The sequence below is a fragment of the Rhineura floridana genome, chromosome 12 (genome assembly GCF_030035675.1).
Source record: "Rhineura floridana isolate rRhiFlo1 chromosome 12, rRhiFlo1.hap2, whole genome shotgun sequence".
Classification (NCBI taxonomy): domain Eukaryota; kingdom Metazoa; phylum Chordata; class Lepidosauria; order Squamata; family Rhineuridae; genus Rhineura; species Rhineura floridana.
The window spans coordinates 26203709-26217523 of NC_084491.1; the positions used below are offsets into that span (position 1 = coordinate 26203709).

General features: G+C 42.8%; 1 protein-coding gene across 8 annotated transcripts in view; it reads right to left on the minus strand.

The window, feature by feature from the left end:
- Window positions 1–13815, minus strand: part of PKNOX2 (PBX/knotted 1 homeobox 2) — a 467254-nt gene that overhangs the window by 207428 nt on the left and 246011 nt on the right. The gene's annotated exons all lie outside the window — the stretch shown is intronic.

Sequence of the window (13815 nt, forward strand, 5' to 3'; positions counted from 1 at the left end):
GACTGAACCAGAGACCTTCTGCATGCAAGGCAGTTATGCCACCATTGAGCTACGGCCCTTCCAACTCCCAAGTTTGTAGGTGGATGAGAAAGCAAATGTCTGCTTTTACGTCAGAGCTGCTGTATCGTTCGCTCCATTGCCGTAGCAACCCGACTTTGCAAAGTACAAAAGGGGACTATAACAAAATGACAGGAACACTTAAAATATCTCTGAAATAGCCAGCATCTTCTGTTGAACTTCGAGGTCTCCCTTCAGAGAAGTCTGGATGATCATTTTCAAGTGCTTCTCATTCCACGTCGCAAGAACAATTCTTTCAGAGGAGCCATATTTTATACAGACTTTCATTAAAAGGTCTAACAAAGATGCTGTTTAGTATTTTATATCCTCACGCAAAAATAATGATATTGGATCTTTGCTCCTCCAATGCAGAAATGTTTTAAATGGGTTTACATCTCTCAACTCTGGAATAATTCTTTTCTTTTTTTTAAAAAAAAGGAGATTGAATTTATGGCTTTGTTCTTTATCTGCCCCCAGCTTCCATTAAGTGTCATAACTATTCCATTATAGGCAAGCAGGGTCTCCTTACTTGCACCTGCACGTGGGGGTTACATCATTTCATTATTGTTTTAGACAGAGCGCTGCTTAACCCCTGACACTGCTAGTAAAATCTGGATGCCTAACATCAGTTTACCATAGTTAGGCCTGACAAGTAGTGCCACACACCCAGGGGTGGAGGGAAAAAGCAGCAGAGGTGACCTGGCAGCTCCCTCTAGATGGGCAAAATTACTTTTAGAATATTCACAGTGACATTAGACAATCCTGCTGCACGTTTTCATGTCAAGCTTCTCATTGCTGAGCACAGCACAAGTGTGAAAGTTGGCGACAGAAAATGCTACATGGAAGGGGTGTGTTGTGACTTGCAAGCCTTAGCTCTTGATTTCTGCTTTAAAACCAACTTAGATATTTTTGAAGGGCGACTCAGAACTAATTCAAACATGCAGGAAAAGCATGGAGGGCAGTCTTGGTAGGGTTGCCCCACTTCAGGCTACAGGTGAGAGGGAGGAATTGCATGTTTGAACCAGGGCTGTGGAATCATAGTTGTGGAGTTGGAGTCGGGAGCAATTTTGGGAGGAGTCAGGAGCAATTTTGGGTGGAGTCGGAGTCAGTAGAAATGTACCGACTCCGACTTACAAATAAATTTTGATTGACAAGAAGCAATTTTGGGTGGAGTTGGAGTCGGACAGTAGACAAATAGAGGAGTCAGAGTCGAAGGTTTGGCGTACTGACTCCACAGCCCTGGTTTGAACACAGCAGCCATGTGAAAAACTCCCTATACACAGAAAGCTAGCATGTGTGTGTATGGGAGTGAGTGTTATCCTCCCTAATGGGAGGATCCTGGTATATGTGTGTGTGTGTGTGTGTGTGTGTATTAGGGATGGAAAGATCAGTCAATTTTGGTTCTTTCAGTTGCTCATTTTTCTAGTCTTAAATTCAGTTCTCCACATTTGTGCAGCAGTTTGCAATTAAAAAACACCCTCCGGGCAAAGGGTTTCACAACACAATATAAAAACAAAATGGGAAAGGTCTGTAGCTCAGTGGCAGATTATCTGCTTTGCATAGAGAAGGTCCCAGGAATTAGGGATGTTCTAGAATTCTGCCCAGTTCAGATTTGGTACCAAATTTTCCATTAATTCGCTTATTCTCTGTTGGAGCAGATTGGATTTTTATGTAGTGATCTTCTGCAGCTATTTTCAAAAATGGATATTTAAAAAAGAAATATGGTAATATATTGAATTTAAGAACAATAATGTTATTGATATTTCCTTTCATTTTTTATATTCCCTTTTAAAATATTTATACTTGAACATCAATATTTTTTTGCGAGGGAAAAAATGGATTGGCAAAAGCAATAACTAGCAGGCAAAGAATGAACTTGAACTGATACCAGCCTGTTACGTCGACGGAATGCTTTCAGATTGGCATCGGTCAGCGGATCCCATCCCTAACAGGCATCTTCCGATATATCTGGGAGAGTCTCTTGCCTGAAATGCTGAAGCATCACTGCCAGTCAGTACAGACTATAGAGCTAGATGGACCAGTGGTCCTATTCAGTATAAGTTCTTACTGGTTGGGGATGGGCTGTAGCTCAGTGGTACAGCATCTGCTTTGCATGCAGAGTGTCCCAGGCTCAATCTCTGGTGTCTCCAGGTAGGGCTGTGGAAAAGTCCTACCCAAAATCCTGGACAGCCAATGCCCATCAGTGTGTAAACCATACTGAGCTGGATGTACCAATGGTCTGGCTCAGTATAAAGCAACTGCCTATGCTCCTTCCTAACACGCAAGAGCTCTGGTTGGAAATGTATAGCCCTCAAAGTTCTGGACCGGATGGTAATAACACAATCTGGGCCAGCAGCATCAACTGGGCATTTTTCTGGCATGGGCTTGGCATCAACCTCACTTGCTCGACTGGAAGGAGGAAAGCTATAGCTACTGGAGACGGGGAGCCTCAGTGCTTGCTGAGTTTGTAAGGAAGAGAAACCAATCCCTGCGTTACATCTTCGTTTGCGCAACTGAAATCAACTAAGTACTTAAAATGAAGACGTACTGCTGAAGCATTTTACACTAGACATTTCTTATTTCCCTCAAGAATGTGAATGATGGCGCACCTGCTCCTAAGCAGCTCAGGACCTGCTCTCCTCCCTCCCACTGTAAACAGACTGTTTCTCACACTCCCTCCCTGACACTAAAGAGATGCTGTAAAAAAAGAGAAAGACTCTTTTCCTTGGGACCACTTCCATATGCTTCGTTTCAGTTTTAAACTGCATGCTAATTGTTCTGAATTAACAACTCCAGCTGGAAAAAGCAAACAAGCAATTTGCAAACCTTAAGATATCACCCAACTGATCTGACTGTCATTTAAGTTCCAGGGGAAAGCTCCCCTCCTTGGTTGGGTGGAGTTCAAATGCTGTCCTGATTTATTTTATTTTTTAGGCCTTTCAAACACAAAGATATCCTCAAACATGCAACTTGAAAAACTGAGAAAGAAAAAACCTGCACACAATCCCATCAGCACCAACAACCTTTTGCTCTTAAGGGTCTCACAAGGAAAGCCCTGCCAGATCAGACCAAAGGGAACCCCTGTTTTAAAACAGGTGCATTGGTTGCCAGTTTGTTTCCAGGCCCACTTTAAGGTGCTCACATTAGTGTTTAAAGCCCTAAATGACTTAGGTCCCAAATATCTGAAAGACAGCCTCCTACCCTACAGACCCTCTCAGGTGTTGAGATGTATATTTTTAGGACCCACCCTATTTTCTGTAATGCTATTTAGGTTATTTTTTAATTATGTGTTTTAAAATTGTTGTAACCTGCCCTGGGACTTCTGGGTGAAGGGCAGGCAATAAACAACAACAGCAGCAATTGGCTGCAAGGGCTATTAAGTAGGGTGCTGTTTTTACTGATTTGTATTTTGTTTGTGTGTGTTTTAATCTGTTTTAAATGGTTTAATTTTATTGTTAGCTTACTTACATTTTAATTATAACCTCTGTTTTACTTATATGCTTTTAACTGGATAACCGTTAAACAGTTCTGGGGAAAAGGTGGGGTGAATAACAACAACAACAACAACAACAATAATAATAATGGCCAGCCAGATGCTTCAAGCAGGGCATGAACACAGTAGCGGCCTTTGGGGTGGCACAGATGGGGCTCCATTGCCCTCCCAGCTTCCTGACACCGCAGGGCACTGCCACTGACCACAAGGCAGAGGAGGAGGGGTGAGGAGGGAGAGAGCTCAGTGCGGTGCAGCACATGACATGGCTCCACTGCACTGCTCCGAGCTCCCCGTGCCTCCCCCCTCTGCCCATGGTGTTGTGTAGCCAGGACAGCAACGCAGCCCCACCCGCCCCACCCACCCCCACTGCATGAACACAAGAGGAGCTCTGCTGGATCTGCCCAAAGGCCCATCTTCTCACAGTGGCCCACCGTATGCCTAAGGGAAGCCTGAAAGCAGGACATGAATGTAACAGCATGGGGGTCTCAAATCATGGTCAAGTAACAAATATGGTTAGCCTTTCCTTATAGTTGAGGTCGGTACTGACACATAACAATAAACTGCAATTAATGCAGGGGGGAAAATAAACTTCTAAGAAGGGAGCCATTGTGTTGATGCACAGTCCCATGACCCACTCATGATCTCTGAATTGCAGTGAAGGAGTATGTGCCCCTCGGGATTGGTGATTTTTTGTGAGGGAGGGTGTACTTTGCAACATGTCATTGACAAAATAATATTGATTTATTTATTCCTTATATTTATATCTCCCCTGTCCTCCAAGGAACTCAAGGTGGTGTGGATGGCTCTCCCCTCCCCATTTGATCCTCACAACAACCCTGTGAGGTAGGTTAGGCTAAGAGACAGTGACTGGCCATGGTTACCCTTTGAGCGTCATGGTTGAATGGGGATTCAAATCTTGGTCTTACAGGTCACAGACCAACACCCTAACCATTACACTGTCTCTCATAGTGCTCTAACCCCTCACAAGAGCAAGTGTCTCTTCGTGGAAGTACTTTATGCTGCACTTTATGCTATCTCTCATAGTGCATTAGTGGTGGATTTATACTGGATCATTCATACAACATTGGGCTTTATTAGTTGTTCTGCCCAATGTCATCGCATTACTGCTGTCTGGTGGGGCACAGGACAAAAACAGGACAAAGAAAAACAAAAAACACACTGGAATATTTCTGTTATGAAAAGTTACAGGTTTTTTTTTGGAAGTTATGGATCATACACTGATTGGACATGAAGCTGTGTGAGTGCCCTAAAGCTTTTGCAGTGCAAACAGAATTCAAAGCGGGATCACATATAACCACTCTGATACCATCATGATGACTAATCATCATGAGTGCACAATGTAAAGGACGTCTGGAGGGCCCCTATGTCTTCACCAGCTCACAGAAACAGAGAGATTAGCCACCTCTGCTCTACAGGTGTGATATGAAGTAGTAGATCTACTGCCCTGCAGAAGTACCTGTTTGCTTTCACGTATGCCAGGAATGGGGAACCTGTGGCCCTGCATATGTTGTTGGACTCCTTCAGCCCCAGCCAGCATGGCCAATGACCAGGGATGATGCAAGCTGAAGTCCAAGAACATCTGGAGGGCTGCAGGTCCCCATCCCTGACTTTTGACCTGCAAATTTGCTGTAAACCGCCCAGAGAGCTTTTGCTATGGGGCGGTATACAAATACAATAGATAAATAAATAAATAAATAAATAAATAAAGCAAATATATTACAAAGACACTTTAATTCTCCAGTGTTTTATTTAAAGGAGACTAAGGGGGCAATATGAACTATGGAAAGCCAGCGTAACTTACACTGGCTTAAGTTGAGCCACCTATAAAGTACACCAGATCATTCAAACGACATTCAGGATCAACAAATGACGTTTAGGAACTAGGGTATTGCTGGCTGAGCTGGCCCAAGCCTGGCACAAGGGAACAAGCCTTTAAAATGGAGTTTGACTTACATCACTCTATTGCCAGGCATGTTCCGCCTGGATGCCAGGTCACATGACTGAGCTGAACAGAGATAAGACCCAGAATAAGCCCCCCACTACCTGGTCCTGTCCCACCCCTACCCCCGGAATGCCTCTTTGGTGGAACTTCTGTGAACCTCGGCTGAGCTGGCTTTGGCTGAGCTGACTAAGCCTTGGCTGAGCTGGAATGAGGGACTTACATTGGAGTATCTCTGGCTGAGCCAAGATTTGTGACTTACGGGGACATATAGCCCCAGCTGAACCAGAGATCCATCAGATCTACTACACCTGAAACTTCCTACCACTGAAAGAAATGGGGACCTAACAATATTGTATTACCTATTCATAAGCAGTAAATACAGACCTGAGTTAACTATGGAATTCAGTTCTAAAATGTCATGGGCCCCATAGAGAACTCCTGGCAAAGTGGACAAGAGGAGGTGGACAGGAGTCCTGGGGAGGGCCCTACTGGGCTGCAGAGAGTGAGCTGAAGCCAGAAAAGACTTCAGTAGTCCGGCCAATGACAGCCCCACACCTGAGCTGCTGGTGGCTGTTGAAGAGATGGAGCCAGAGGATAAGCCTCCTCCCACCATGTCTCCAAGCTGCCCCGGCTCTGCCTCCAGCAAGCCCAGAGGAGGGGACTGGGGAAGATATGTCTCTTCCCCCATCACCAATGACATACCATCGGTTGTGCAGGCATGAACAGACTGGGGTTGCTCCCCCGCCTGTGCAACAGAACACCCACTTGCTTGCCCAGTCCCAATGTGAGAGACAGTTCCTATGCAAGTAGTGAGCCTGCCCCTAATTAAGGGGTGCCAGGGGGCGTGTCAGATTTCTGAGCCAATGTCTTCGCTTGAGTAGCCATGCCTAGTATTTTCTTGTAGTGTCGCAAAGAAGTGTGTTATCTGTAAGCTATGAACCACTCGTGTTAAATTTTGCATTAAACATAACAGAGAAAAGCACATAAGTGATTCTGAGTCTGATTTAGTAGTCCAGGACACAAAAGAAGTAGTGATGGCCACCAACATGGATGGCTTTAAAAGGGGATTAGACAAATTCATGGAGGATATGGTTATCAATGGCTACTAGTCACAATGACCTATGTTCTGTCTCCGCTATTGGATGCCATAACCCTCTGAATACCAGTTGCAGGAAATGGCAAGTGGGGAGAGTGCTTCTGTACTCAGGTCCTGCTTGTGGGCTTCCCAGAGGCATATGGTTGGACTAGATGGACCTCTGGCCTGATCCAGCAGGCCATTTTTACACTAGACCTTTCAGAAGCCTGAAAGGCCACAAATAACCAGGCTGAAATTCAAGAGCAAAGCTGTCTGAAACAGCACTCTCCTCTTTTCCCCAGTATGTCCTGTAGCACAGATTAATCCTCCTTGGTGGAGAATTACAAGGACTTCATTTTTCAGAAGATATCAGCAATCAGATATCTTATCAAATGCCACCTCAATTATTCAAATAATTCCAGTTTCTAAACTTGGGCACTGTTTAGGGAAAGTTGGGTCCCTATTAACTTGCTGCCATTTCCCCATCACGTCCAACGTTCTGAACTTCACGTCTGATTACAAAATTTGCATTCAATTTAATTCTTCCATCTGGAGTAAATGAATAAACTGAGCACCTACCTCAGCCTTAATTACATTTGTTAAATTAAGAACTGGAATATGAGAAATTTAAATGCATGTAGTTCGGCAGCCAGACAAATGGCATATTTGACCAACATCAGTGCCTGCTTCTATCTTCTGTTCCAATTTTTTTCCCATCTCTCTACAAACCATAAATCAAAAAAAAATTACAACTGAAAAACAAAACAACAAAAATTTCTTTATAAATGATAGAACAATGGACGATCTTTTGACATTTTTCTGTGCTGCTTGCAAGAGAATGCGATAAAATGTAATAAATTCATATACTTCCGCCTGTTTCTTGGCTTTGGCAGTTAGTTTCCATCTCTTTATGCAGGATTCCTGGGGTGCAGAAATCCTTGATAATGCCAAACAATTCAGCACTTTATTTTCTCTTTGCTCTGCACAACACAAAATATAGACCTCAAGCTGCCAGCTGCTGGAAGTGAAACCAGATGCCATATTACTTTTGCTTGTGGAAAAATAACTGAAACTCAGATATAATACAGAAGAGAATCCAGGGAAGTCATAGAGGGTTGCCCGAGCTTTGGGTCTTTTGCACTGGGCCATAGGGATGTCAGAGAATTCAGTCAAAAACTGAAACAGGAGCAGACAATGCCAATGTTTGCTAATTCACCCCATGTCCAGAATGGAAATAAATCCAGTGAATACTCTTTCTATTGGATGTTGTTGTTGCTTTCAGTCCACAAACATAATTGATTATGTCCGTCCCCCCCCCTCCCCATTTGCATTGCATTTCCTTTGCCTTGATTTGACCGGAGTGGAACAACATAATGAGAACGTAACTTACATAATCTACATAATCACTTAAATTTCGCCTTAGCAGACAGACAAATAATGTAGGTTTTGCTGAAAGATGAACTACAGCGGAATGGAAACAATGCTGCATGCAATGATTATCAGGTGGAATGGAAAATGATGCTTTTTACATCTTGGCTGGACCTTGGATCTTCTGTCCCTTTCCTCCTTTTAAGAATTTGATTTTTTTAAAAAAAAAACATTTTGTTTACATAGTTGTTTAGCACAGCGATAGTGAAACCGCAGCCACCCACCATATTAATTTGCTCAGAGGCCTAAATTTACATCTATACCAGTGGGTGGGAACCTCCAGCCCATGGGCTTAATGAGGCCCACAAAGCTTTGCAGGCTGGCCACCATGCTTTTGGGGTGTGTGTGAACCACACCCACTTTTTCCATGCCTGACATCATAGGACATCAAATATGGGAAAGTTCAAGCAAGTTGCAAAGGAAAAGCCAAGTGTGCACAATTCTTCCTTTGCATCCAAAATTTGGTTAGTTTTTGGTTTTTTTTAATTTGGTGTCTTTTTCTGTTGCCCTGATTGGAGACAGAATCAAAATGCATTGACGAAATCAGAGTGAAGGCTACAAAGGAAGAAATGGAAGCAGGCACTCCCAATCCTTCCTTTGCAGCCGTGGTTTAAATTAGAGCCATTAAAGCTGGTAATGCACAGGATGAATCTTCCTTTGCAGCCGCACCTGCAGAAGTGCCTACCTGTCAAAGTGGCCCCATGGAGGGTTGGCCATTGCTGGATCTAGTCCTCTGGCTGCATCCTGTTCCCCACTCATGATGCATGTAAATTATCATGTGAAAATATGTGTCATCACGAGCTTGTGCTCTGGGTCTTTAAAAACCTGACAATGTCTCTGAAGGGTCAACATGGGGAGTGCTTCAATCTCTGGACCTGGCTGTAGAGCCCCTCAGCCCTAAGAGGCCATGATTTTTCAAAGATAGTCCTAAAGCACACCACCACTACAATCCAACCCCATTGTTACTAAAATGCAAGTGGTTGTCTCTCTCTCTCACACAGATAGTTTTTTTTACTGCTTTTTGCACTGGTCCAAGGGATACATTTAAGTGGTAGCCTTTGAATTTGACATAACTTCACAGGTGTCTTGTGCATTGTTGCTTTAAAAAAAATGCTGGCTTATCACTTGCAAAATTATATTTTAAAAATACTTATATTATAGCTATAAAAAGTCAAGCACTGTATTTTATGCAGCACATTTTTATAAGTATTAATACATAAGTATTTTTATAAAGAATATGCATTGTTGTATGTATCTGTTTATATGCTAGTCACTTTATATATACTATGTAACATACAACAATGTGTATAATAAAACATAATATGCTAGAATTGTCCACATTTTTAATGGAACAAGTAAAAAACTCGTTTCTTGTTGAGATCAAAGAACAAGACGAATTAGAGAAACTCTGTGTAGATAAGGGGCTGTGTTCAACTAAATCCTACTCAGAGTAGACCCGTTAAAATTAAGGCACCTAAGCTAGTCATGTCCATTCAATGTGTCTAAACTGAGTAGGACTAGAACTGAATACCATTCAAGCTCAACATTAAGATTTTCAGAAAATTCCGTACTTGTCCTTCCTCTTCTGAATGTACCTCAAACTTTCTCCATGGCCTCCCTCTGTCCATGGGTCAATAATTTTTATTTCTCACTGTCCACACCTCCGTAAGGATGGAGTATTTGTAGTCTATCACACATGGATGCAGACAATGGAACAATGCCAAAGTACTTCATGCCTCTTAGCAATGTCCTGATGTGACTGTTGATGATGTCATATTGCCCCGCCTCAGAATTATAGCAGACTTAGAGCAACTCAGAGGTGTCTTGTCCCAACCTCCCACCCCCTAGAAATCATCCATCCATCCATCCATCCATCCATCCATCCATCCATCCATCCATCCATCCATCCATCCATCCATCCATCCATCCATCCATCCATCCATCCTGTCTGTCTGTCTGTCTGTATCTCCCACCCTTCCTCCCAATATATTAAAACAAACATCTTAAAATATATTAAAATAAGACATCTTTTTTAAAAACAAAAGCTTTAAAAAGTCTTAAAAAGCAATTTCAGATGCAGACTGGGATAAGTTCTCTACTTAAAAGGTTTGTTGAAAGAGGAAAGTCTTCCTGAGGCACCAAAAAGATAACAGATATGGCACCTGTCTAATATTTATGGGGAGGGAATTCCAAAGGGTAGGTGCCACAACACTACAGGTCCACTTCTTATGTTGTGCAGAACAGACCACATGATGAGATGGTATCTGCAGGAGGCCCTCACCTGCAGAGTGCAGTGATTGTCTGGGTATATAAGGGGTAAGACAATCTTTCAGGTACCCTGGGCCCAAGCTGGGTAGGAACTATTGTCATTGCTCTTGTCTTCTCCAACCTGTTGATAACGTCTATGCAACTTGCTCTCAGAGGAGCTTCATCTATGAGTATCATCTTTGTAGGGATGCAAGCCAAAGGCAGGCACTTTGTAAGTATGACAACAGGATTTTAAAATGCTCATTTTGAGCTGGGAATCCCACTTCCACTCACACAATTATATACAGCAGGAGTAGCTGAAGTGCTGCCCTCCAGATGTGGTTGGACTACAGCTCTCATAATCCCTAACCATTGGCCTTGATTCCAGGGGCTGATGGGAGTTGGAGTCCAACACCATCTGGAGGGCATCATGTTGGCCCTGTCTGATTTAGAAAGAAGATGCAAGAGTGGACCATTCCAATGACAAGTTTTCAAGGGGGCAAAGGAAGGGGTGAAAACAAGATTTTCAGACTATTTCTTTCTTCCATGAATGCCAGAATTTTTCTGTGAGCATATTAAGCTCATTTTTTTTCCATTTCAAAGAGAATGGGATTTGATTTACTGACAGGGAAAAAAAGAACTTAAGAAAGAAGCAAGTGGACACATCCAACATTTAGATTTACTGCCCAACACTCCTGTCTGCACCAACAGTAAATCGCCTCTATTGGTACATGGATTCTGGCAGAAAGAATGAAACCTGCCACGTCGTAATCACCTGCTTCAGACTGGAGAAGCCTGTCATTATAACTTCAGTCCTGCAGTCCTCTGATTTACATGTATAAATAATCCTACTCAGTGACATTCACCCTAGAGACTAATAATAGATTTTCTGTGGGAGCAGACTCAGAAAACATAAAATAAGAATGACACACACAGCAAGCCAGGGTAAAGAGACGGTGCAAGAGGGCCAGGAAGAGCGCAGAGGGATGCGGAGGAAATGAATGAATGGGCAACAGCCCATATCCCAGCACATACAGCCTACATGCAACATTTATTGGTCAAGTTCAGCTATGATGTTGCAATGGATGCTTGAATTCAGGGAGAAAGGCCTCTATAAATGGCAAGAGGTAGTTTTAAGGTTGCTCTGCTAAAATGTGGAGGTTTTTTAAATTTTAAATCTGGTAACACAGGGTTGTATCCAACAAAGGGTGTGAACACACTAGTCACCTACAGCAAAGCGTTTCCATTGGCCACACTTTGAAGGGAATGGGTTGATCTGCCGATCAGCTGCAAAATCTGTTTGAGGCTGAATTTTTAAAAAAAACACCTCGAGTTGATCCCACCAGGGTTTACAGTAAAAAGGGGCTGGATTTGACTAGCATCCTGTGTCCCGGTTTTCAGGAAAGAGAGGTGGAGACACATTGGAACCGGCAAAATGGTGTGTCTCTATCCTAAGTTTTACTCAGAGTAGACTCACTGAAATTGTCATGTTAGTTATGCCCCATAACAATATAAGAAGAGTCTGCTGTTGGATCAGGCCAATTGTCCCATTTAGTCCAGCATCCTGTTCTCACAGTGGCCAACCAGATGCCTGTGGGAAACCCAACAGCAAGACTTGAGTACAAAAGCCCCTCCTGTGGTTTCCAGTACATGGTATTCAAAAGCACACTGCCTCAGTTAAATGTGTCTACTCTGAGTAGGACTGGCATTGGCTACAACTAGGAATGGGGAGAAATTCAATTTGGTCCACATTGAAACCTGAATCTGTCAAATCCGCACTTTCCGCCATATGTAATCTAGTGCTGGCCTAAGAAGAAAGAGAATCAACTGATGCTTGTGTGGGTGATCATGATGTTTCAAAACAATCTTTCCTCCCCCAGATAGTCAAGAGATGCATCTTCAAATATCAGCCTACACACAGACTGGACTTTTCTGTGCTCTGAGATGAGGCAACCTTTCCTTAAAGTGAGTAATTTCCCACCATCTCCAAACATGCTGATTCATTTCCAAATTTGGAAGCATGCAATGTCTTCTCAGTGGTGGCCCCCGAACTGTGGAACAGTCTCCCCGAGGAGGTATGCTTGGCGCCGACACTGCTATCCTTTCGGCGCCAAGTTAAAACCTTCCTCTTTCCCAATGCATTTTAACTTAAGCTATTGATTTTTCATTTGTTGTAATTGATTTTAGACTGTTTCATTGTTATATGTTTTTATTGTATTATATTGTGTATCTTAGTATTTTTGTTGTTCACCGCCCAGAGAGCTTCTGCTAGTCGGGCGGTATAAAAGTTTAATAAATATAAAATAATATATATATATAAAACCTTAAAATCTTTTTGAAGTTCCATTAATACTTTTTAATGTAAAGAAATGAGCAGATTGTGCCTGCTGAGTAAGACTCAGCCTTCACAAGGTTCCTTTCTGTTTTGTTTTGGATTAACAGTTATTCTGCCAGCAGATAAATCGTCATGTTTTAGCAATGAGGTCCCTAGCGAGCCTGTTTAAAAATTAATTAGCAGTATGCAACAACATATTTGCAATGAATAGTAATTTTTTTCTAAGATCCCCTCGACCCAGTCACTTGCTCCTGTTCTTCCAAATCATCATGCTAGCATTTCTGGGGCCTGCTTAGCCTTCTGTGAGAAAGCACCACAATGGTTCCTCTGTACATAGGTTGACAGTACTGTGCGTAGTAGGGCTGGTTACAACGTTGAGCTTCATTTCGGCAAGACAACTTCCTCTTTACCGCTGCTGTGCCACAAGGAGTTAGTGCACAGTAATCACTAATCAAGTTAGTGAATAAAATGATAACTAAACAAAAAGGAACAGGGAGGGTGGAGAACAGAGAAGCTGTTTCCCAATAGTTCATCTTCTCTGGTTTTTGTGTGTGTGTGTGAGAATGACTAGACCAGAACCCTATTCAGAAGACTAGATCACAAGTTCTATCAATATGCAAGTGGGACTATGCCAACTAGCCCCACCCCTGGTGTCACAAACCCTGAATTGCCTTGCCTGCTGACATTCATATGTAGAGTACAAATGTTGTGCATATAGCTGTACACATGAAAGCATATACATGACTTGGAACCCTGAACATGCAGACAGCTGTACACATAAAGGCTTCCTTTTTGCAGATGTTCATGTGTAGGGAGGAAGGTGACTGACTCAGAGTGCACCATGTCAGAAGCTAGGCTAGTTGGTGCAGTCCTGCTCACGCCCTGGTAGAATGTGCGAGACCATTTTCTGAGTATGGTTCAGATCCCAAGGTGTTTCTAGTACAGCTAATTTCACTCTCAGGGTAGACTTTAAAAAGTGCAAGGCAATCCTTTAGCAATGCCTGCCCATTCAAGAATATGTCAGTGTGTGTGTGTGTACAGGTCACAGAACCACTGAATAAACACCTTCTCTTATACATTCTTGAAAACAAAAATTCTTCAAGTACTAAAATTGCTCTAAGTGTGTGTGTGTGTGTGTGTGTGTGTGTGTGTGTGTGTGTGTGTGAGAGAGAGAGAGAGAGAGAGAGAGAGAATATACCAACATGATCTAATCACTA